The sequence below is a fragment of the Lycium ferocissimum genome, chromosome 1 (assembly GCF_029784015.1).
Source record: "Lycium ferocissimum isolate CSIRO_LF1 chromosome 1, AGI_CSIRO_Lferr_CH_V1, whole genome shotgun sequence".
NCBI classification, from domain to species: Eukaryota; Viridiplantae; Streptophyta; class Magnoliopsida; order Solanales; family Solanaceae; genus Lycium; species Lycium ferocissimum.
The window spans coordinates 13663633-13689498 of NC_081342.1; the positions used below are offsets into that span (position 1 = coordinate 13663633).

Sequence of the window (25866 nt, forward strand, 5' to 3'; positions counted from 1 at the left end):
AGTATACAACTTAAATTCACATTCTCATATTCGCCTTATGAAATTTCCTAAAGCCGCCTGCATGGGGTCATTTATAAATGGATTAAGAGGTATTCCATTAGAACTTTTCTTCCTTACCTGTCGGCTATCAATTTTCCTAAATCACAAATTCTAGAAAAACTTATAAAAGCACGAGTTAGAGAGAGAAGGTATAGATGGTAAAAACTCACCTACACATTTAATTATGAAGTGAAAGAAATGTGAAGGAGCGATGAAAGAGATGATAACAATAATAATATTTATTTATTAATTGGATGAAAATTATTTACATCTCAATTACTTTCTTTTAAAATCAAAACCCCCTCTAAATTATCAATTTTCATCTCTATCTTTTTTACCTCTTTAACATCATTTTTTAAATATTTATTTATGGATTTACTTGGTAAATAAATAAATTTATTTTCGAAACAAAAAAAGAGTAAGCTGGATGCACAAAATATACTGGGTGTGAATTACAGGTCACATGAAGATAACTTTCCCTTCAAGTAATATATACATTGCATAATGTACTTAATATTAAGTTAAATAACAGCCAAAAAATACAACGTTAGTTTTGTAATAAAGTCATAAAAGGATTATTTTGCTTATAATATTGTTAATCAACTTAAATTAAAATATATAGTAAGTAAGATCTAACATCATTTAAATTATAGGCAAAATACTTAAGTAAAAAGAATCATGTACAGATGAGGATGTAGATAAAGTACCGGTAGCGAATTCATCTAAATTAGGTTCTTTCGACATAAAACATAAATGTATGTGTAAAAATTTACGAAAATTACAACAAATAATAGATATGAAACTATAACTTTAAATATATAAAATGATCAATGCTAAGAACCTTAAAGATTGAACGGGGTAAGGGTGAAAATATCAATGGAATATAGATATTACGTAAGATGGGCAGAGAAGAATGATTATGGTTGAAAACTGGAGAAGTTTGTTTTTTAAAATGAAGTTAATGGGTTTAAATGATTTTCACCTTTACTAATTTTATATAAATATTGTAAGTCAATCTACTACAACCATTATTTTTTATTCTCACTTGAGAACCGTTGTAGATGACGGACAAATAATAAGAATAATCAATACGTTTTCATCTCAAGTAGTTGAAAGTAATTGAAACCGGAAATCTAAATCTTTGATATTCATTGTGTTCTATTTGAGCCAATATATTCGGAGTATTCAATCATAAATGGACCACTTCATGCTGGATGTCCATCTATCAGAATCTTCAATTTTCTCACGTAAGATATTGCAGAGTAGATCATTATGAATCTTACGACGAATTTAATTTTGATTTTTATCCGAATTTAATTTTAACAAGAGGTTCTGGGTTTAACTTTGATTTTTACAGAAAGAAAAAAGTATTTATTTCACAAGTTGAGAGAAGCGTTGGAACATAATATTATGAGTACTTAATAATATACTTTAAAAATAATAGTCGTTGTAGAAATCAATCTGTGTGTACATCAATTATTTACATCGAGTACTTATTACTTTCTTTGCCAAAACAACTACGCTCTCTAACAGGTAAAGTTGAAGATAATCACGCCCCTATCAATAACATAGTCTAAGAAACAAAAACAAAAGGAGTTATTAGATTATCTTGCGCACCAGAATTATTTATCGAATACCTGCTACGTTACAATTAATACCAATGTTCTCTATAACAGTTTATCTTAGTATTATTAACTTTTGGTTGGTATTGCAAAGTCAGAATTTTTTATAGATCCCCTTTTTTTCATCTACTTTATTTTAGGCGAAAGACAAAAGTTTCACATAAAATCATTTCAGGCACTTATTACACAAACTTCCTTATTGAATTGAGTTCCCTACATGCTTATTGAGTTGAAGCTTGGCAACCACACACGTGCGTCGCAGTCGCTGTCCGGCTCAGCTCGTGCCACACATGCGCGGTGTGGCCCACCTTTTTAGTCTAGGTTTAATTTATCCCCGACCTTTTTCTGCTTTGTGTAATAGCTCCAGGATAAAACTCATGTAACTGCTCCAATAAGTTTTGTAACAACTCATTGGCTAAGTACAATAACTGCTGAGTTCAAATTATGCAACATGTCAGATTGTTAGTAGTTAAATATGTAACAGTCGAGTTTCAATTTAATAACACCTCGGTATTAAATTCCTTATAAGAAAACTTCTCATCCTCTCAAGTTGTTCCTTACTATTTTCTGTTTCTTGCCAATTGATTTTTTCTGCATTTTCAACTTCTAACAACAAGCGCACATGTTTGAGAATTGAGAGTATCGTGGAATTTTGACAAACGATTGGGATCATCGATTTGCATCTTAGTCAGGTCTAAATACCCTTCAAGATAATGACTCGCCATGACACAATATATTAATCGACAAATTTTCCAATTTTCAACATTCATTGTCAATATCATAATACTTTTTCAACAGTTTAAAGTTTTAGATAAGATACTCGCACCTGAGACATAATATTAGGAAACAAAATCAAAAACCAGACAAACGAAGTGATGTTGGAGCAACATTGTGGGTGTAGGCCCAATGATACAACTGATCATTTTGTTATACTGCAAAATCGTTGGTGAGCATGGGGATGGGACCAAATTGTGGAGCTCTATTGTTGGTTAGCAGACGATTACAAAAAAGGCAATAGGCCCCACCTTAGTGCGCTGAGCAGTTAGCTACAGTACAGTAAGGGTTGCACGAAAAGTGGCTACTATATAAATGGGTTGAGACCACTGAAGTAGCGCATTATGCACATGCAAACGATTCCTTTCAACCAAACACGAACTAGCATCTTCATATATTACTCCCTTTCAACCCAAAATAATAGTAACAATTATTTTAATAATAATAATAAAAGAGACGAAAAAAGACTGTCATCATTGCATAAAAGAATATAGAAAGTAAAGTGAAGAAAAAAGCATAATAAAAAATTATTAGCTTTTCGTTCCAATTTATGTGAAAAAGTTTGAATCAACACGAAATTTCATAATATATCAGTATTGATTTTACACACTTCTTAAAAATTTACTGATTAATATTTATTTATTAAGTTGTCTATATTAATTATGCTTTGAACATCTAATTTTTGTTGTGCTCCAATAAGTTTAGAATATATCTACTATAAGAGTAGAATTGAAAAAAAAAAATTCCTAATTTGCTAACATAGAGAATTTATTTTTAATATATTGAATTAGCCAAAGGAAATGTAAAGTTACTTAATTAGCTCAACATTTTAGGAGTCTAGGACTTTATAAAAGAGATGCTCTGTCTTATTCCCTAAAATTTCTCAACAAATTAAAGTAGAAATATTCTCCTCAAACCCCTTAGAAACTTTCACATCCATTTTGGGGCTAATTAGGATAGAGTATCATCTTTTAATGATTGGATTCTTTATTTATAAGTACACGTGGTCTGACTGTTTAGGCAAAAGTACTTTTGGTTCTAAAAAGAAAACTTTAGCTTAATGAACAAATTAAATTTATGAAATTATTGGTGCACACACTATTTTTTAATACCTCTTTTGGTTAAAGTAATAGTCCAGCAAGATCAACTCTCGTAAACAAAGGCAGTTCAAGAATTTTGAAACACTTGATGCAAAATTTTTGGTGCACACACTATTGATTAGTATGTAACTCTTTTTGTTAAAGAAGAAAACAGAGACAGATCAAGAATTTTGAAACACTGAATACAAAATTATTGATGAGCACACTACTCTTTAATAACGAAGAGAAAATTAACTACTAATTTTGAATAATATATGAAACAATTAAGCTTTGGTGCAAGTATATATAACAATAAGAATTTCCTTCTCCGTGTGATGAGTTTTTTTTTTTTTTTGTCCAGTAACTAAGTCTTTTATACTAATCACCAAATGCATATTTACAAATCCAGAGCTTAAGTATCAAGTATAGAGCTATCTCAACTGAAAACTCAAAAAGAACTACATCAACTATTTACATTCAGCCTAGAACAAAAACTGTTGTAACTTAATTTTAATGCCCCTAGAGGCTCTCATATTACTAATATAGACTATTTCTCTTGCAATCATCGCCCACTGCTTTGCTTTATCTTCAAGTCCTCTGATTTCTGTGATGAGACTATTACGGGTTGAAGTAATGAAACCAAGTTTTTTATACTTGAAAAAATGACATTGCGTAAATAGTACATATGATCCAATCCTTCTTCGAACCCCACATACGACGCAATTTGTTATTTAGCTCACCGTACCGTCCTTTTTATAACATGCTCCAAATTTGCGATTGCATGAAGGGGTCTGTTGGGACTAGTAAGAGCTGTTTAATTAAGGGCATTTTAAATACAAAAGATCCATCTTTGATATTGATGAGCACCAATTAAATAGCAGCAAAATACATTTCAACGGATCCTAGGAGGTATTTTGTCCCCTAATTACTGCCAAATAATCGCACTTGTTTAACAACTTTCAAGACAAATTTAACTCTTATGTCAATTTTTTCTGACAATCACAAGGACTTATTTATGCTTTATTTATTCTCCACCGAATAACATGACTTTTCACAAGCCCAACGTACAAACTGGAAAGAGATTCTTTCTCTCCTTTATAATTGGTGATTTTTTATATATACATAGGTAAAAGAAAGAAAGATGGAACAAAAGTATAAAATATTGATAAAAGCACATATAAATTCTTTAGAATATATTGGAGTAATGTAGTGACAAACAAGTGGGATATTAGATAGATATATGTACTTCCCAATATCCAAATTAGCTTGTACTCCAACTTGAGTTTTTCCCTTCTGGTCTCTCTTTTTGGAGAGTCCTGTTAAGAGAATGGACAGGGAGCCCTCTTTTTTTTTTTTTTTTTTTTTTTTTTTTTTTTTGTGTGTGTGTTAAACCCCTAACCCCATAGCAGGAATTCTCTCGGTGACTCGAACCCATAACCTTTGGGTTGGAGGTGGAGAATGTTTACTATATGAGCAATCCTCTCTTGTTCAGATAGCCAGATTCAATTTCAAAAATTAGTTTATGTGACTAAAAATCATATCAGGAAACAACTATTCATTTTATAAATTGATACTCCCTCGGGTTCAAAAAGAGTATCCACTTAGCCTTTATTTTTTTGTTCAAAAAATGTGTTCACTTACCAAATCGAGAAAGAATTAAACTTATTATTTCGGATTGGCCCTTATTAAGCTTTAAGTGACCAAAACCTATTTAACTAGGGATAATTAAGTCAAATTATCTATTTTTGCTTAGGAATTAGTATTTTCTTAAAGAGTGTGTAAATAACTAAGTGGACACTCTTTTTGAATCGGAGGGAGTATTAGATATTTCGGCACCTCTCTACTCTTTGTTTTTTCGTGTTGTCAAAGAATTGACAACCCCAAACAAAAAAAAAACCAAACATGCAGAGACGACTGGACTCATGAAGCGTAGAAAATATAAACTTAACGAGAGCATGATATCGAGTAAGTAAAAAAAACGAGGAGTCGGCTCCAATGCCATGTTAAAAAAATAGACCTATGATTTAGTTCAACTCCAAAAATTGCCTCATGCGGTGAAAATGGCCAAAAGACCCTTAAGAAAACAACAATATATTATCTTAATCAATGTGGGATATCCTTAATAATCCTTCTGCTACACCTAAAAAAATGTATTTTATCTGTTGGGCGAGCTCATGAGGTGAGAACTCTCGAGCAAAGTGACATACTTGACACCCCTCGCACATTTGGGACTGGACACCTAACCAATAAAAAATTAGGCAAAATGTATCCTGATTTAACTCAACCCAAAAGAACTAATTTATGAGATAAAAAATAATCTAAAATTATATAAGAAAATAGAATAAGATAAAACATTCCCTCAAACAACCTGGGAGACTTCACAATTACTACTTCTGTTAAAGATGACAAAGGTACACCACTTTTTTATAAAGGACTAAGCAGTACTTCTAATTTGAGGTAAAGCATGAAAGTTTCTCATTGGACTATCCTTTTGGTTATGAGCTAGAGAGCAGAATCAGAATAATAAGAGATAAAAAGAGAAAAAGAAGGAACAAAAGTTTCATACAAACAAAAGCCAAAGCTTTGTGAAATTGGAATAAACCTTTTCCTAAGATGCTTGATTCTTTTTTTCCTCTCTTTGTGGGGTGCACGAGAGACTCTTGTTTAAAGTTTCTCATCAATTAACTATACTTGTGATTGTTTTATTTATTGAAAGGACATATATCTATCTCTCACATGCATGAGTCACCCCACAAGCCACAAGGTTCTCTCCAAACAGGCCCGGTTCCATTAACTGCAAGTCAATTTGTTCCACATATAAACCACAAGGATTAATATTTCTTTGTCCCCCCGGACTTTTCTAGAAATAGTCACACTTAATGGATGTACACAAGCAATTGCAAAATCTTCTTTTTGAGAATTCAGATACATCCACTTTTCATACATTTGTTTCTTTTGGTCAATGGGGTACGCGTGATTTTATGTCATCGGTATTGGCCTAATATCACAATTCAATTTGTAAGTTTGGTTAGGTCTTGGAATAGGTTGGTTTGAGGGTTTTACTTCGTTCCTCAATTTTATTTTGTATTATTTTCAAACAGTGTCGACAATATGCACGTGTTTTTTTACAAGGAAACAAATTGTTTACAAACATACACACATGAAAAAAATAATTAGTGAAATAATGTCAGATGACACTCTTTTTTTTTAAGAGTTAATAGTCAAAAACACACTCGAACAACCATTTTTTCATGAGTTTTCTACCTGAATTATCGCTAACTATTTGTCAAAAAATACCTCAACTATTAGTTGTTCATTTTTTTTACCTATTGTCGTTGCAATTGTTCAGGGCGGATAAATTAAAGTAAAAACAAGGCATAAAAGATTAACATGACTAGAATGGCACACCTTTGACACCGTCAAGAATCAAGTACTTTTTATTTCTTAAAAGAAGAATAGAATAAATTCCGTTTAGATGTGTGGAAATCTTTGGGTAAACGTCACTTGAATTTCAACCATTAAATTAAAGAGTTCATAGCCCAGCGTTAAAAGTTAAAACAGTGAAGTTCCTAAAACCCCCCAAAATACTTTATAAACTCTGCACTCCTTTTTTTCTTGTCTTTTATTCTTTCTTTCTCGTTTTCAAGAGAATATTACACTGAGAGCCAAAAGATAAAGGTCAAACATATATATAATGTTTATTACCATGAAAGCTTAAAGAAGCTAGAATTTTGAATTTATAGGTTCTGAATTTTAAAAAAGACATCTTACTAGGTTCTTAATAAATTATTTATACATATTAAGTGAATTTCTAAATCAAATACAAGATCATGACCAAGACTATTGGATATGTCGAACCCGTACCAAAAAGTTACAAGGGCCAATCTGAAAGTAACAAGTGGAATATATATATATATATATATATCTCAAAAAGGGTGAGGATAGATATTAAGGAGATCCTTTAATATTTTAAGCACCACAGATGAGATAATGGTCAGTCGATTTCGGGCAATTTAAAAGAAGGAGAAGGACAGATTAAATTGTCTATTTGTTAATGTGGTGATTAATTTAAATAGTAATTAAATTGCTAGTGTTAAAGCATGTCCAATTAAATGAGACCAGCACTTTTCATGACATTGATGTGTTTCTAAGTCGCAAGTCAAAGTTACTAATTACACAATTAGCAGACATTATATTATTAGGTAAGAAGAGTTTGGCTATCCATCACTATCATTATGTTGTGAAATACAATAATTTAGTACAGAATATTCGACTGGATGGTGTGCTTCTATGTAGACCCCTCCAATATTTCTAGGAAAACAGAATTCTATTTCTATGATTTGTTAAGTACATTCTCGATCTCTATCCCAATTTGAAATTGCTTACTTTATATATTGGGTTGGCCAAATTTAGAAAACATATATTATATTTATTCGAATTCTTTTTTAACTATTGTAATTAATGAAGTGTTAACAAGCTAAGAGTAATTTAGTACTCCTGTGATTAAGATTACTAAATATTTTTCTGATTAAAGAATATACAGATACATTAAAAGAAAGATAATATGGACCGAATATATTATTTTCGTAGTATTCAACTACTGAAAAGTATTTGTTGAATAAAAAAAATTAAATGCTCCATAAGCAAATTTTCCTCCATTTTTCACTTTCACGCATTTAAATATCATGAAAGCACACGTCACTTTAATAGTTGTACCAACTTGAATTAAGACAATTATGTTAAGATGGAAAGAATAATTCAAGCATGGGGTTTGTCACAACATGGCTTCACGATGGCCATCAAACTTCTTGGTTCTTAGAAGATAACGAAGAGAATTTGGTTTGTCCATCTTTGGACCAAATATGTACCCTCTCTCCATTTCAATCCATGTGATACACTTTGTTTTATAATCCTTTAAAAAAAGAACGAGACATGTCTAAATTTAGAAACAATTAATTTCACATTTTTTATTTTATAATTAATAAGAAAAATTTTTAACCACATGAAAACAATGACATATTTAACATAATTTTTTTAGAAGTTTTTATTTCTTTTTTACGCTCTGTGCCGATTCAAATTATATCACTTAAATTGCAATAAAAAGAATACAATGAAAGTTCAATTCATTAAACTATTTGTGTCTCCTGAATTAAGACATTTGTATTGAGACGTAAGGAACACTTGAATTATGGATGGATAAGCAATATACTGATGCTTGGAGTTACTCATGACATGGCTTCATGGTAGCCACCAAATTTTTTGATTCTTAGAAGATCAATTAATTATGAAGAGAACTTCGTTTGTCCATCTTATTTGAAATCAGCAATCACTTAAATAACGTAAAAGTTCTCACCTTTGTAATTTGTATCGTACACTTCAATTACAAGGGCTTGAAAACGACTATTTGTAAACTTTTCCATGAAATATTGCTGGGTTTTGAAAAATCATCAAGATTATTTTTCAAAATGAAAGTTTGTTAGACTCGGCCAGTCCAAAATATTCTTACCGTGTTATGATATTTTTCTTTTTTAGGCCAAGCTTACACGATTTTACTCAAAAAGTCTCACCGATATAAGAGTATCACTATGTCTTAAATGTGAATTTCTTTTCTTTTCGGCTATCAATATGAGATTTTTATTTACACACGTAACAAAATCACCGGAGAGGAGTCTTCCAGTATTTGCAAAGACTAGAATAAACACTCATGGCATGCTTTTCAGACTCAGTTATTTCAAACACTGAAACAATCCTATATAATGATTATTTGGTTGGAACTTCAGTTTTCAAAAGATTAAAAAGGAATTTCCATATAAAGTATGAATGAATATGTACGCATGTTTGAGGATTCTTAGGACCAGGTTTCATGATGGCCAGAAATTTTCTTGATTCTAAGAAAATTATTGAAGAGAATTTGGTTAATTTCATATTCTAGATGGATTGATTATTCTACGGGACTAATGGAATGGACGGTTGTGGATAGCTTAAAAGTAACGGGGCGATGTGTGACGACTAATATCACAATTTTAGTTGGAATTGGTCTCCAAGATGTTACATGTGACGCAGACACATTTTTTTGATATGACAGTAAGTGCCTAAGTTTCTTTATATTAATAAAATAAACAAATTGAGAATGCCTTGTGAGCTAGGAAAAATAAAATTAGGTGACACGTAAAGGAGATACAAAAAGTGATGGGCTTTCCTATTAAATTAAGTTCGCTTTCGCTTTTGAATTAAAGTTCTTTTTTTGGCTACAATGCGCTTGCCTCACATTTTTCACTCCTAAGACTAAAGTCTAAATTATCATGTGGGGTCATTGGATTTAAATATGTGGCACAGCGGTTCAAATCCTAGTGGGCGTTTCGCTACACTTTTTTTTTTTTTTTTTTTTTTTTTTGTGCGGCTGTAATTTTTACCCTTCGTCTAATACTTCGTGGTTTTGAATTTGAATCCTAGCTCAGTTAAAAAAAAAAGTGTAAGACAGAGATTTGTAGCAAAATTAGGCCTATTCGGACAAAAGTTAGGCCTTAAAACAAACTTTTACCCAAAATTAGACCTTAAGGCCTAACTTTTGCACAAATTAAGCCTATATGAGCAAAGGTTAGGCCGTATGGCAAAAGTTTGTAAAACTCCAACTAAGTGAAAGAAAAAATGCCTTAAAGCAGAGTTTTGCCTTCACTATAGAGGTTGAAATTCTGCCCGAGCTAGAGTTCTGCATGCAAAACTCTGCCTTGCCAATCCAAACTCTACCTTGCGATTTTTTTAAAAAAAAATTTGACTGAGCGGGGGTTAGAACCCGAAACCAAATTTTTTTTAGCGAAGGGCAAATATTAAACACCACCAATTTGAGGGGCAAAATTTAAAGACCAGTGCCTTTGAAGGGCAATATGCAAATGACCTGTTTGGCTATAGAAACAAAATATTTTCACTTTATTTTGAATCTTTGAAGGTGGAATTGTGTTTGGCTATAGTTTAACTAAAAACTAGCAAAATCATCCAACTTGACTAATTTACCCAAATTTGTCATTCTTATTATTTTCTTTCTCGATCCAAACTACATTGTTAACTCAAATCCTTATTATGCGCTGTATAAAAATCACATTGTTAACTCTAAGGCTTACTAGTATTATTTTTTTCAAACTGATCAACTCCCAAAGAGTGTCAAGTTTTTCTATGACTTTTAAACTATTGGGTAATTGGTAGTAGAACAAGCAACAGTTTAGTAAGCTGATATAATGGGGACATTTTTATCAAAATAGAAAATTTTAAATTTAAAATAGAAAAATTAAATGCAATGGTCTAAACGGAAGTAAAAAACTAAAAAAATTAAATAAAAAAAGAGAAGAAGAAAAGGGTTTTAGATATTTTCCAAATATAACTTCAAGTTGTATATGAAATTTTTATCGCCAAATAATAATTTTCAAATAAAGGGAATAATTCTCATGGCCAATTACAAGTTATTAGTCTCCGATCATTTGACAGTCCGACAGAGATGAATTGACAATTTTAAATTAAGTAATGCGCAGGATGTGCAATATTACTTATTTGTGCTAGTAATAGAATTGAATATAAATATCTAAATTTACTTAAACTGTTTAAGTTATATAGTATATGATTCAAGCGGCCAGTACTACATCCCTCCATGGCTGTCCGTGGTGACTTCCATCATTATGACTATTCGTTTGTTATATGATGAAGAAATTAATTAGAAAAATTTGACAGGTAGTAAATGGTGACTTGGAATATCAAAATTTAGATGAATTCATCGAATTGGAAAAGACTGGAATGGTTGCCCTGTAATATACGTCTAGGCTCTTTATAGGACTGGATATTATGTCGATTCAGCCTTAGATTGTTTTGTTATTATTTTATTTGAGTACAAAAAAGGCCACTATCTAAGTTCTAAATTCTGAAATTCGAATTTATTAACTACCTGGTCAGTACGCACCTTAGTGATTGGCGCCTGGAGTTGAATTGAATATACCACCTTGACTGTATCATGAATCCACATTGGAAAAATTAAACATTTCTATAGGGACAGGAGGGGGGAAATGTAAAAAGAGACACTAGCAAACGTTAGGTAAAAAGCAGGATGATATATGGTAGTATCCATTTGTGCTTGATTGATCATTATATCAAATCAAACCAATAGAGAAATGAGACGTATTACTTTATTTTTCTGGCTTAAACGAAACACATCTTAGTCTATGGACAATGTTCTTCCAAAAATTCACTACAGTTGGTTCTATAAGTAATATTTTACTGTAATGGTTAAGATTTTTTGAGGTTGGTTTTTCATGTTATGTTATATTATATGTAATGTATAGCAATATTTCTCTATATAATCAACCAAGAAATATTCAAACAAACTAGAAAAATTTGAACGATTTTATAGGAAATATTTGAGGCAACAGGCACTTTCGAATATGCTGGCCATAACTGAATGACCACATCCCTCAGACACTCCCTTCCAAAAACGTTGCATAATGTGGCCCCAAAAATGCAATAGCATTGAATCCAACAAAATATTGTTTTCCTCTTTTTATTCAGTCCATCCCTTTAGTGGCATGGTATTTATACCTCTCTGATATCTTCAAGAAAAGAAAACTGCACTATTTCCACCGGCCACAACAAACTGAAAAGGAAAAATAAGAATTAATTGGTTTGATATTTTTTTAGTTCAAAGGATTTAAAAAGTTAATGGCAAGTGTGAAGGATGGCGTCATGACTCGTGAGATGATATTTTGGTTGACGGACGAAAGAGCTCTATAAATCAAATAAAGAATGAGAAGTTTTATTAGAAAATCTGTGGGTTTTCACATAAAATCTGTATTACGCATTAAAAATACTGGACTCCAGTACTCAGTGCAGAAGCACTGGATCCGCCCATGGTATTTTTGACATGAAGCATAAATAAGTATGTGAAAATTTACTAAAATTTCGACCAATATTTAATACTAAATTCATAATCTTGAAAGTGGAATGATATTTATATTTGAACTCTAACTTCTCCGAAATAAAATATTACCTACCACAACAAGCTAAAAAAGGGAAGGTAAGTTAATTTCTTAATTGGTTTAGTATATTTTTTTTAGGTCAAAGGATTTTAAAAAGTGATGGCAAGTGTGAAGGATGGCGTCATGAGATGCTAATTTCAGTTGAGGGATGAAACAGCTAAATAATTGAAATAAATAAATTAAAGAATGATACTAATTGAACCAAATCAAAGAGACGACGCAGCATGCACATGTTGATAATGATTGATGCTTAATTAACCTGTTCAAAATGGAATATGCGGAGACAAATTTAGAATCAAGATTGGATTCAGCGTATATTAATTTTATGAGTTCATTTTTAGCTCCAAGAATTTTTCATTTAACAGCTTGTATATTAAAAGCTGGCCATTGAATAAGCACAAATTGTAAATTTGGAACTCAGTAAATCAAATGTGGTGTGTTAAAACTCTAAAATCGAAAGTAATGTTCCAATCCTAGATCCATTTCTGGTTCATTATTGGTATAGTGTCCGTTGTGTCGATTGTCTATCGGAAACAACCTCGTTACACCACAAAGATTGGATTAAGGTCTGAGTACACCACACCCCTCCATACTCCACTTGTGGGGGTACACCGTGTATGTTGTTGTGTTGTTGTTGGAGAAAAAAAAAAACCTAAAATACATATCTATGATAAGAGCAGATCACTCATTATCAAATCACTAATACTCAAAATTTTGGATCTCAAATTTGGTTAATGAAGGCATGGTTTACAGGTAAGATCATGCCAAATACTGACACTTTAAGTATTTAAAACGCTGCTTAACTTCGAATCTACTGACCTAATTAGTTCAATATTGTATCTCCAGATGCAAGAAAAGACCACTCTCTTACAATTTTGATTTCAACGCTACCAAAAGCCACATAAGACAAAGAGGCAGTAGAGAATAGAGGGTGTTTTAATTTTCTGCTCTCATAATGAGTTGAAATTAATTAATTATGGTCGCGATGACAGTTAAATGAATAAACAAAAAGAAAGGACAAAAATATAAAGAGCTTTGGTTTGTCTTTTTATGCTTAATTAATTTAGAGAAGCAAATGGGAAATTTCTGAAGAGGCGCAGGAGAAATTTTGTTGAATGTGACACTTTGCAGAATTTAAAGCCAAAGGTCAAAACATTGGTTTGGCCTTAAAAGCTAGTTTACGGCTTTGTACGTGAATTTTAGTACGGACTTCACGAGAGTACTGAGGGCAAAAAAAATCTAAAAGGTGACACTCGTTTCAAAAAATGGCTTAAAAAAAAAAAAACTCCTAAAGATTTTTACAAAAAAGAATTTGAGTATTCAACAAGAGTATATTTATATTGTTATAAATCATCTCATTAAGAAAAAAAAATGAGAAATTTAAAATTAAATTTTTACCAAATATAAAAAGATGTCATTCATTTTTAGATTGATATAAAAGAAAGAATGTCACACAATTTGGGATGGAGGGAGTTTTTCCTCTGAAGCAGTAACATTTTGATCGCTCGCCCAAATATATATATATATATATATATATATATATATATATATATATTCAGCCGACTATTTTTTTAATTTGATAATTGAGAATTCTCTAGAGCCTAGTCACATAAGGTATTGAACTCGGTGAATAATAGGTTTGTTGCTCTATCGTTCTGCATTTAAATACCACGCTTTTTATTTTATTTTTTATGATAAAGTTCGAACTAGTGAGTCCTGTAATTGTTCCCATCAATATTATCTACATACCTATATTGCCAATCGCAACAAAGAAAAGATTATGAATATTAATGTCGGTTTAAAGATTATGAATATTAATGTCGGTTTTACCAACTATTATGCTTTGCTCAACTAGGCAATAGAATAACTGAATAAGTGAGTTATTCATCAGCCAAGGACAATGAATACCGAATATATATAAGTACGTGTAGATCGATTTGAATAATGTATAAAGTCGTACTCCCATCATATTAATCTTAGTTTAACAAGTAGTACATACTATTTTTCATCAAAATAAAGTGAAGATCACATTCAGAAACAAAAGATTATAATTAAGTTACTAGTTGACAAAAGAGGTCAACTTTTGGAAAACGGCATGGATGAGGTGCTTTACCGGTCCTAATACCACGAATAACCTCATTTTCATAGAGTAGAAGGATTGTTAAAAAATAACGTGGGTGGCATTATGGTTTGGTAATTAGAAATCAAGCATTATTTTTTTATATAATTTATGGTACCAATTTGTTAAGAACTAAGTTGAAACATCACTCTTAAAAAATATTAGTAAGTTGATTTTTGGAGGTCAACTAATTAAGATACCTACGAAAGTATCAAATCCTGTCATTTATCACAAAAACCTCGCATAGGGCTTAACTAGTGCGGGTTATCTCTACTCTGTGTGGTTTTATTTATGCGGGGAGAAATTTGAGCTTTCTACTATCTTGACCTAAAGGATAGGCCATGGTTTCCCATGTCATAAAAAAAATATGGTGCCAACTTGTCGCCTTTCCCTTATTTTACAGTACGGCCACATTTGTGATATTGTATTTAGAATTTGGTCACTTTTTCAAAATTAAACTTGTGATATGAATATTAGTTTTGAATCTTAAACTCTATCAGGTGATCACTTTCAAGCTTCACTCTCTAGTCATAATTTTGAGAAAGTTGACCTCCACTAAATACGAGTCCACGAAAGTGGTTATTGTGTTACACTCGGCGCTAAACCGACAATTCTCAATTGGACAAAAAAGTGGCCCATTTGGTTTGCCAGCATAGTGGGTTAAGATAAAATTGCTTGTTTGGGCTATGAAGTATAGCAAATACTCAATTAGAATGAGGCCCATGTGAGTCCAAATATGAAAATGAACGAGAAATTAACATAAATAGTCATCCACTAAAATAATAGTTAGGAAATGTATATTTTTTGTATATCAAGAATTAATATACAAAATATACACTTTTGATAAATAACAATGTATATTTTTTTGCATATTTAGCTAACGAAGTTGACCGGCCTAATACATAACTTGACCAAAATGAAGCACAAGTGATTACTTATGAATGCCAGATTTGGAGACCATAAGACGACTGAGCTTCCAAATCTTTCTTGGGTTTTAGTAGTTTGCTCTTGTCGACAAAAATGAAGAAGAAAAAAACTAGTAATACTTGAATGATAGTGCATTTTGGATCTAGTATCTCCTCCTAAATCATTAGGTTAAGATCTTGTTGGTAAAATTAATATGAAGTGTATTCAACAAAGAAAAACAAAATGTTATCCAAAAAAAAAATGAACTCAGGTTTCTATTATTGCTAGAACCAAATAAAAACCATCTAAATATGGATTAAATTATTTCAAGGCAACACAACCAGCATAAGGACTGATTCCAAAGATTCAAATTTTGATTGCTAAAACGTATAATTGCTAAACGTATACCAACGTGTTCAACCAATACATAAAGCACTCAACAACTTTTCTGCTTACTTAAATCATAAGTAGTTATTAAACATATAAGCTAAGATTCTTAAAGCAACTCCTTAATTCCCACCAGCCACAGTTGTATGTAATTCCGATCAGTTAAGAGTAGATTGTTAGGGTTTGCCCTGAATTTTTCGTCTTATTTGGATTCTACCATAATTGTGTTTCATTTCAAAAAGGTTTTCTTGATGCAAAAAGTTTTTTTGGTAGAAAAGTCTGAAAAGATCTCTTCCATATTTGAATAATCCTTTCTTGAAGAAAAAGTTTCCGACTTCTATAAATTGAAGATCCGTCTGTCTCACAAAACAACACAATAGCATCAACAATGTAGTCCTTAAAAGATCTTGTTTAGGGGAGATTATTCCTCAATAGATATTATGCTTAATTATATTAGTTTTTCCAATATGTAGGTCAATTGACCAAACTCATATCAAATTATTAAAGACTTTATATAGTTTTTCTTTGCCATCTGATTTATCGTGTTCAAAGTTTGCAATTGTAAGCTTCCGTATAACGCCCTGTTATTTCGATCCCAACAAGTGGTATCAGAGCCAATGGTCCAACAAGGTTCAAGACAAGTTCAAAGCATATTCAGATTAAGTTGCAACCTATTGACGATAATGGAGATTTTTTATCCAATAATTAAAAAAGAAAGTCTGAAGCACTACACGTGGAGACGAAGTTTCAACCATGTTTTTAACATTCTCTGCTTCTGCATCTTTGAAAATAAAAACAAAATATTTTTTAAACCAGTTTTACCCCATAATATTTTTAATCATGGCAAGCAGTGGTGATGAATATTCTATGAAGTTGGAGAATCAAGATTATTTTGCCAGAAGATTCAGGCCAAGGGGAGATTTGTTAGGGTTTGCCCTAACAAATCCCACCTTACTTGGATTCTACCATAATTGTGTTTTATTTCAAAAAGGTTTTCTTGATGGAAAAAGTTTCCATGGTGGAAAAGATTTCTTCCATAGTTGAATAATCCTTTCTTGTAGGAAAAGTTTCAGACTTCTATAAATTGAAGATCTGTCTCTCTCACAAAACAACACAATAGCATCCACAATATAGTCTTTTATAAGAGTCTTGTTTAGGGGGAGATTATTCTCCCAATAGATATTATGCTTATTTATATTAGTTTTTGCAATATGTAAGTCAATTGACCAAAATATCAAATTATTAAAGTCTTTTTATAGTTTTTTTTTGCCATCTGATTTATCGTGTTCAAAGTTTGGAATTGTAAATTTCCGCATGTCGCCCTGTATTTCGATCCTAACACAAATAAATCGGAGGAGATTAAGGAAATTAATTTAGATTCTTTAACTTTACAACTCATGCATGTGTTTCTCGTTTCGTGTGAATTATTTAATTCAAGGGAAAAGGGCAAAAAATGATCTGAACTATTTTGAAATAGGTTTGATCTATCCTTTTTTGGCTCAAAAATGTCCTTGTCATTACATTTTTGGCTCAAGAATGACCTCAACCAGGCAAATATCTCAAAAATATCCTTCCTACTAACGGTTGTTCCAAAAAAAAGAAAAGTAAGCCAATTTTGCCCTCGAACTAATGAATGTTTGTTTTTCTTTTGGTTCCTAATGCATTAGGTATGAGTTATTATTTCTGAACATGAGTCATGTACCTTTTGTTACGTAACTGTTTAATCTTTTTCCACATAAATAGTAATAGATTTATTTTACTAACTCTAAGAATGATATGATAAAATAAATCAATTCTATTATGTATTGGTACATATATTACTTATTGTAACTTTAACTCATCCCAAGTTCCAGCCGATGACCAATTTAATAGTTTTGAAAGCAAACAGTAGAATACAAAATTTAATTGAAAAACTAATTATGGTAATTAAACTTTATATTCCATAAAATTGGCATTGTATAGTCATTTAAAATAGTCAAAACAATCTCATAATCTCTAATATAATTTTTTGCTCAAGTATTTACAATTAAGATCACTTGTCCCAAACTTTAAATAGAGGGCAAAACTGCCTATTTCGAATAGTTCAAGGTAAAATTGCCCCATTTTCTCTTGTTTTGGAGCAACTGTTAGCAGGAAGGGCATTTTTGAGCTATTTGGCTGCTTGGAGGGCATATTTTTAACAAAAAACATAATAGCTACGGCCAGAGGCGAATCCAGAATTTCAAGAGGATGGGTTCACCATTGCTGCTAAGATAAAAAGATGCAAAAGTGCATTAAGTTGGGTTTGATCCCGCGACCTGAGGGATTAAACACAACACTTACCAGTACTCCACTCAATCTTGTTTGACCATGTGTTCCTTCAGTTAATATAAGATATATTTTAAGAATTATATACATAATATACCCGGGTGACGATGTGTTCACGTGACCCATTTTTCCTATCTAAATTCGCCCCTGGCTACGGCATCTTTGAGTCAAAAACGTAACGGAAGATAAATTTGACCTATTTCAAATAGTTAAGGGGTATTTCTGCCCTTTCCCTCAATTCTATAGAGGCCGAAATTTCACGTGCGCAGTTGACAGGCTATTTCAAAGTGAATGCAATTGGTAAAGTGAATTTCTTTAATATGTCTTTCACACAACTGACACTTATTGTGTGAGGCTCGTTTTTTGTGAGACAAAAAATGGACTTAGAATTTGTGGACCATGGGATGTGCTTGTAACTATAAATCAACATATAGGAGTACTGTTAAAAAAATAGCATCAGATACCATGGGATGTGCTTCAAAGTCTAAAGTAGCATTACATGACCTGCAGTTAAAGTACAATGCAAGAACCTCACTATCGATGGTGGAGGAAAAAATGAAATAAGATTGTCTGGGATAATTTTGTCATGCCCCATTTAGACCTGCAAATTCATTAGTCTTATAAATGCTAATGTCGTTAAAACAGAAACAAGTGGAACATATAAAATAGCGTTGGATGAAATTGTCCCACAGAATTTTCTTAATTATATATGCTCAACCCACACAATAAAAATCCCCCATTTCTAAAAGGGAGAATCGAAAAAAAAAAATATCATATTTTCATAAAATATATTAATTGAATTATATTTAATATTGATCAATAAATTAAGTTTTATATCTACACATACAAAAAAGGGGCAAGGGTCATATTTGACCTTGTACTTTCACAAATAAGCTATATTTGCTCTTTGTTATACTTTTTTAACATATTTGCCCTTAAACTCTCAAAAATAGCCCTATTTATCCCTACACTGTTAAATACCCATGTGCTACCTTAATTTTCCTACGTGCGCCTACGTAGCATATTTTTTTTCCAAACTAAATCTGGCCACCATTTTAATTATTTTACCCCCCCCCCCCCAACCCCACCCAATTAAACCCGACCCACCAACCAAATTAAACCAAACTCCACGCTTGGCACGCTGTGAATGACTTTGATACTTGGTTTCTTCTGCATTATGGAGCTCACTGCAAATGGATATAGAGTCTTAATATAAATTGCACATTTGTTTTGCACATTTGTTTACATTCTTGTGATTTGCATGTGTGATTCGATTTGTGTTGAGTAGGTCCCTTAGACATGTGGGGCCCACCAGAGTTGAATAGTAAATACGCGTGGTACTGTTCACGCGTATAAAACGCGGTTAATGTTTGCCTTTGTTCACGCGGTTTACTGTTCACGCGGTGTACTGTTCACACGGTTCTTGTTCACGCGGTGTACTGTTCACGCGTTTTCTGAAGCTTATAAATAGAGTTCCAAGCTTCATTTGGAAAAGACACCAAGAAAATCTCAGACAATACATCTGAGTGAGAGCAAAGTGAGGTATTCCATAGACTGTAAGAAAATAGTCTGTGAAGAAAAATAGAGTGTAAGTGATATTGTAGTAAGGTGGGAAAAATCAAAAGAGTGTTTTTCTTTTGTGGGTGTAGTGGTCTTAGGAGTATTTATACTCGTTACTACTGTGATGTGTAAAATTTCTTACTATAGTGATATCACCGCTCCTCTTGGCCGTGGTTTTTTCCCTTATTCGAAGGGTTTCCACGTAAAATCTTGGTGTCATTATTCTTTGCATTTTATTCTTGCTAATTTAACCATAAGTTAGTGTTCCGCGTTTATCACTAATAAAGTGAATATTATTTTTGCGGGTCTATTTTATTCCCGACAAGTGGTATCGAGCCAAGGTTAATACCGAGTATGCTCGTGGTTGCAGCACGATCCCGAACTTCCACATCAGAAAAGAATTACTTTGGTCTTCGAATAAAATAGTATTTGTATTTGTGATAAACGATGGAAGCCAACACTAGTAGAATGGTCACTTTAAATGGCATAAATTATGCCATTTGGAAGGGCAAAATGGAAGATTTGCTCTATGTCAAGAATTTTCATGAACCTGTCTTTGCAAATAAAAATCCTGATAATAAATCAGATGAAGAGTGGAATTTGTTGCATCGGCGGGTTTGCGGCTTTATTAGACGAGTGGGTTGACGATAATGTGTTGAACCATATTTACGGGAGACACGTATCGGACCCTATGGGAGCATCTTGAAAGTTTGTATGCTCGGAAAAGCTCGGTAACAACAAGATGTTTTTGATAAAGCAAATGTTGGGTTTAAAATACCACGATGGTTCCGCAAATGATGATCATCCGAATATTTTTCGGGGGATCGAACCAGATTATTATCGCTATGGGCATTAACTTTGATGAAGAAATTCAAGGCTTGTTTCTACTTGGTTCCCTACCCAGATTCTTGGGAAATTATTAGAACTTCATTATCAAATTCGCTCACGGATGGTGTGATCTCTATGGATCTTGCCAAGAGAGTCTTTTAAATGAAGAGATGAGAAGAAAATCTCAAGGTTCCTCCTCATCAGATGTCTTGGTGACTGACACTAGGGGGAGAGGCAAGAATCGTGGTTCTCAAAATAGAGAACATCATAGAAGCAAATCCAGAAGCAGACTTAAAGATATTGAGTGCTATCATTGCGGGAAAAAAGGGCACACAAAGAAGTTCTGCCGAATTTTGAAAAAGGAGAATAGAGATAAGGAGGAAAAGAAAGAAGATGGCAATCGTGTTGCCTTTGTCACTACAGAAGATCTTGTTACTATCCTTGATGTGGATCTGATAAATATTGCTTGTGATGAGTCAAGCTGGGTTGTGGACAGTGGTGCCGCATCTCATGTGACATCACGGAAGGAATTTTTCTCATCCTATACTCCGGTGACTTTGGAACTTTGAGCATGGGTAATGAGACCGTATCTAGGGTGGTGGTGTTGGAACGATTTGTTTGAAAACTAGTATTGGAACTAAACTAGTTTTAAACAATGTAAAGCATGCACCCGATGTTCGTCCGCACTTGATCTCTGTTGGTGTTTTGGATGATAAGGGATATGTCGGTACAATGGTTTGGAAAGTGGAAGCTTACTAAAGGTTCCATGATTGTGGCTCGTGGCGAAAAACGTCGTGGTCTATCTTTGGACTACGGCCTCTACCGTGTTGATATGGTGAATGCGGTTGAGAGCAATAGCTCTTCAACGTTATGGCATAAGAGGCTTAGCCACATTAGCGAGAAAGGACTAAATGTTCGGCCAAAAAGAAATTATTGTCAAATTTCGAAAGTGCTAAATTAGAAAAGTGTGAGCCCGCTTGGTCGGAAAACAAAATAGAGTTTCTTTCAAGTCTCATCCTCCTTCAAGAAAGACGAGAGTTGCTTGAGTTGGTGCATTGATTTATGTGGTCCAATGAAGACAAGGACTTTGGGTGGTGCACTTTACTTCGCTACCTTTATTGATGATTGCTCAAGGAAACTTTGGGTCTACGTCTTAAAGACTAAAGACCAAGTGTTGGGTGTCTTTAAGCGGTTTCGGGCCTCGGTTGAAAGAGAAAGCGGAAAGAAGGTCAAGTGTATTCGTACGAGATAACGGTGGTGAATATTGTGGACCGTTTGACGAATACGCAAGCAACGGGGTATCGGACACCGAGAAGACTCCTCCTAAGACTCCTCGGCTTAATGGTTTAGCGAGAGAGGATGAACGGGACCTTGATAGAAAGAGTTAGATGTTTGCTTTCTGAAGCAAAGTTGCCGAATTACTTTTGGGGTGAGGCATTGTTGACCGCCGCACATGTTATTAATCTATCCCCTGCGGTTGCTTTGCAAAGTGATGTTCCAAACAGAGTTTGGTATGACAAGGATGTTTCCTATGACCACTTGAAAGTGTTTGGTTGCAAAGTTTTTGTACATGTGCCTAAAGATGAGAGGTCAAAATTAAGCGCAAGACAAGGCGGTGCATCTTCATTGGTTATGGCCTTGATGAGTTTGGTTACGAGCTATATGATCCAATTGATAATAAGCTCATAAGAAGTCGTGATGTTATCTTCATGGAGGATCAAACCATTGAAGATATTAACAAAGCGGAGAAGATAAAATCTTCAAGTTACAAGGCTTAGTTAATCTTGATCAAGTTCCTCAAACAAATGTTGATGAAGTTGGTGGGCTCGATGACGATGGTGATGCCTAGAATGATGTTCCGGATCGGCATGTTGATGATGATAACGATCTTTGCTATTGATGAGGTAGATGCTTCTACTCATGAAGTCGTGGATGACTCGGATATTCCACTTAGAAGGTCTACTAGACAAGATGTTCCTTCTTCCCGTTATTCACCTAATGAGTACGTATTACTCCTTTGATGGGGGAGAACACGAATGTTATGAGGAGGCCATGGAAGATGAGCACAAGGATCGATGGATCGAAGCCATGCAAGATGAGATGAAATCTCTGCATGAGAACCATACTTATGAGTTGGTGAAATTGCCTAAGGGCATGAGAGCTTTGAAGAACAAGTGGGTGTTCAAAGTAAAAGCGAAGAACACGACTTGAAGCCCGGATACAAAGCTAGATTGGTTGTTAAGGGATTTGGTCAAAGGAAAGGTATTGACTTTGACGAAATATTTTCTCTGTCGTGAAAATGTCCTCCATTCGGACGAGCTTCTTGGTTTGATTGCTAGTCTTGATTTGGAGATTGAGCGGATGGATGTGAAGCGCTTTTCTTCATGGTGATTTAGAAGAGGAGATTTATATGGAACAACTTTGAGGGCTTCGAGGAAAAAGGTAAAGAAAATTTTGTATGCAAACTTAAGAAGAGTCTATATGGATTGAAGCAAGCTCCCGGACGGTGGTACAAGAAGTTTGAGTCTCACATGTATGGGGGAGCAAGGCTACAAAAGAGTTCTTCAGATCACTGTGTGTTTGTACAAAGATTTTCTCATGATGACTTTATCATCCTTCTGCTATATGTGGATGATATGTTGATTGTAGGCAAGAATGCTTCCAGGATTGACGAGTTGAAGAAACAGTTGAGTAAGTCTTTTGCAATGAAAGACTTGGGTCATGCTAAGCAGATTTTGGGCATGAGAATTACTCGTTCAAGAGATGAAAGAAAGCTTTATTTGTCACAAGAAAGGTACATAGAACGTGTACTAGAGCGCTTCAATATGAAGAATGCTAAGTGGGTTAGCACACCTCTCCCTGGTCATCTGAAACTGAGCAAAGAGATGTGTCCTACAACAACGGAGGAAAAAGAGAGAATGGCCAAGATTCCTTATTCCTCTGCCGTCGGAAGTTTGATGTATGCAATGGTATGCACTCGACCAGATATTGCTGTACGATCGGTGTTGTTAGCGATTTCTCGAAAATCCGGGGAAAAAGCATTGGGAAGTTTGTGAAGTGGATACTCGGTATCTAAGAGGAAGCTCGGATGAATGCTTGTGTTTTGGAGGATCAAATCCAATTTTGAAGGGCTATACGATTCGATATGGCGGGTGACCTTGATAACCAGAAAATCCACTACTGGATATTTGTTTACTTTTTCAGGGGGAGCTATATCATGGCAGTCAAAGTTGCAGAAGTGTGTCGCACTGTCTACAACGGAAGCGGAGTATATTGCGGCTACTGAAGCTGGCAAAGAAATGATATGGCTCAAGAGATTCCTTCAAGAACTTGGATTGCAGCAAATGGAGTATATTGTCTATTGCGACAGTCAGAGTGCAATAGACTTGAGCAAGAACTCGATGTACCATGCGAGAACAAAACACATTGATGTCAGATATCACTGGATTCGTGATGCTACGGAGACAAAAAGATTCCGATTGAAGAAAATCCACACGAGATGGAAATGCGGTGATATGATAACAAAGGCGGTCTCGAGGCAAAAGCTTGAAGTTTGTTCCAAGCTAGCCGGTATGAGCTCTCGGTGATTCACAAGAACATTCTTCCCCATGTCGTCGGGAGGGGAGAATTGTTGAGTAGGTCCCTCGGACATGTGGGGCCCACCGAGTTGAATAGTAAATACGCGTGGTACTGTTCACGCGTATAAAACGCGGTTTACTGTTTGCCACTGTTCACGTGAGCGGTGTACTGTTCACGCGGTTTACTGTTCACGCGGTGTACTGTTCACGCGTTTTCTGAAGCTTATAAATAGAGTTCTAAGCTTCATTTGGAAAATACACCAAGAAAATCTCAGACAATACATCTGAGTGAGAGCAAAGTGAGGTATTCCATACCGTAAGAAAATAGTCTGTGAAGAAAAATAGAGTGTGAGTGATATTCTAGTAAGGTGGGAAAAATCAAAAGAGTGTTTTTCTTTTGTGGGTGTAGTGGTCTTAGGAGTATTTATACTCGTTAATACACAGTGTAAAATTCCTTACTATAGTGATATCAGCTGCTCCTCTTGGCCGTGGTTTTTTCCCTTATTCAGAAGGGTTTCCACGTAAAATCTTGGTGTCATTATTGCTGCATTTTATTCTTGCTAATTTAACCATAAGTTAGTGTTCCGCGTTTATCACTAATACTGTGAATATTATTTTTGCGGGTCTATTTATTCCCAACAATTTGTTCATAATCTTATCTGTTTCTGTTCATTGGAATAAGTTTAACATAGTGCTGATGTTGTTGGATCGCAGTGATCAATTATTCTTCACAGTTAAAATTGTAATGTTTCCAAGTGATTTAATCACTGCCTTGTTCCTGTAAATTTAGTTGTTTGTATTCAATTTGAATTCAAGAGGCCTAGTGTTGAGGTAAATTTGTGAACCTATACCTAATTGATTGCTCTAAATTTTGAACTAGGCATATGTTAGGTACTTTGTGGAATCACATGGACAAACGAACTGCAAAGCTCGAGTATCATTGCAGTGAGCTCCATAGTGCAGAAGAAACCAAGCATCAAAGCCATTCGAAGTGTACGAAGCGGGAGTTGGGTTTAATTAGATTGTTGGGTCGAGTTTAATCGGGTGGGCCGATTAAAAAAAATGGTGGCCAAATTTAATTTGGAAAAAAAAATAATGCCACATAGGAAAATTAGGGTGGGACATGGAGATTTATCAGTGTAGGGGTAAATATGGCTATTTTTTAGAGTACAAGGGCAAATATGACCTTAAACTGGATTGCAAGGGCAAATATGTGGAAAAGGTATAACTAAAGGCAAATATAGCTTATTTGTGAAAGTACAAGGGCAAATTTGACCTTTTCTGTACAAAAAACATAGTAAAATTCTAGAATCAATCTAATCCATTCTATAGACATTTGGACTAAAGGTAAGAAACAAACAGAACCGTTCCTTCTTGTTAACAATCTAACGCATTTTAAGGTAGAGCTCTTAGAGTCGACAAGTGTGGCGAGAGGGGAGGAAAGGCTTTTTTTTTTTGTTGGGGGGGGGGGGGGGGGTAACTTAGGCACCCAGAGAGGAAGTGCGTAGTAATCGATGAAATACTTCGGGAGGTAGAAAATCAACATAAATTCGGTATCCCAAACAAGGAGGCTCCACATTTATTTCTCTATCATAAAATTCTGCCAAACTATTTATTTTGTTCATTCTTTCATTCAAAATTGTCTACTTCGGA

The 25866-nt window shown here is 33.8% G+C and overlaps 1 long non-coding RNA gene across 1 annotated transcript; it reads left to right on the forward strand.

The window, feature by feature from the left end:
- Positions 1–19748: 19748 nt before the first annotated feature.
- LOC132068815 (uncharacterized) lies at positions 19749–24762 on the forward strand. Its single transcript, XR_009417529.1, has 2 exons — positions 19749–19873; positions 24601–24762. It is a non-coding gene; the product is annotated as an uncharacterized LOC132068815 (long non-coding RNA).
- The last annotated feature ends 1104 nt before the right edge of the window (positions 24763–25866 follow it).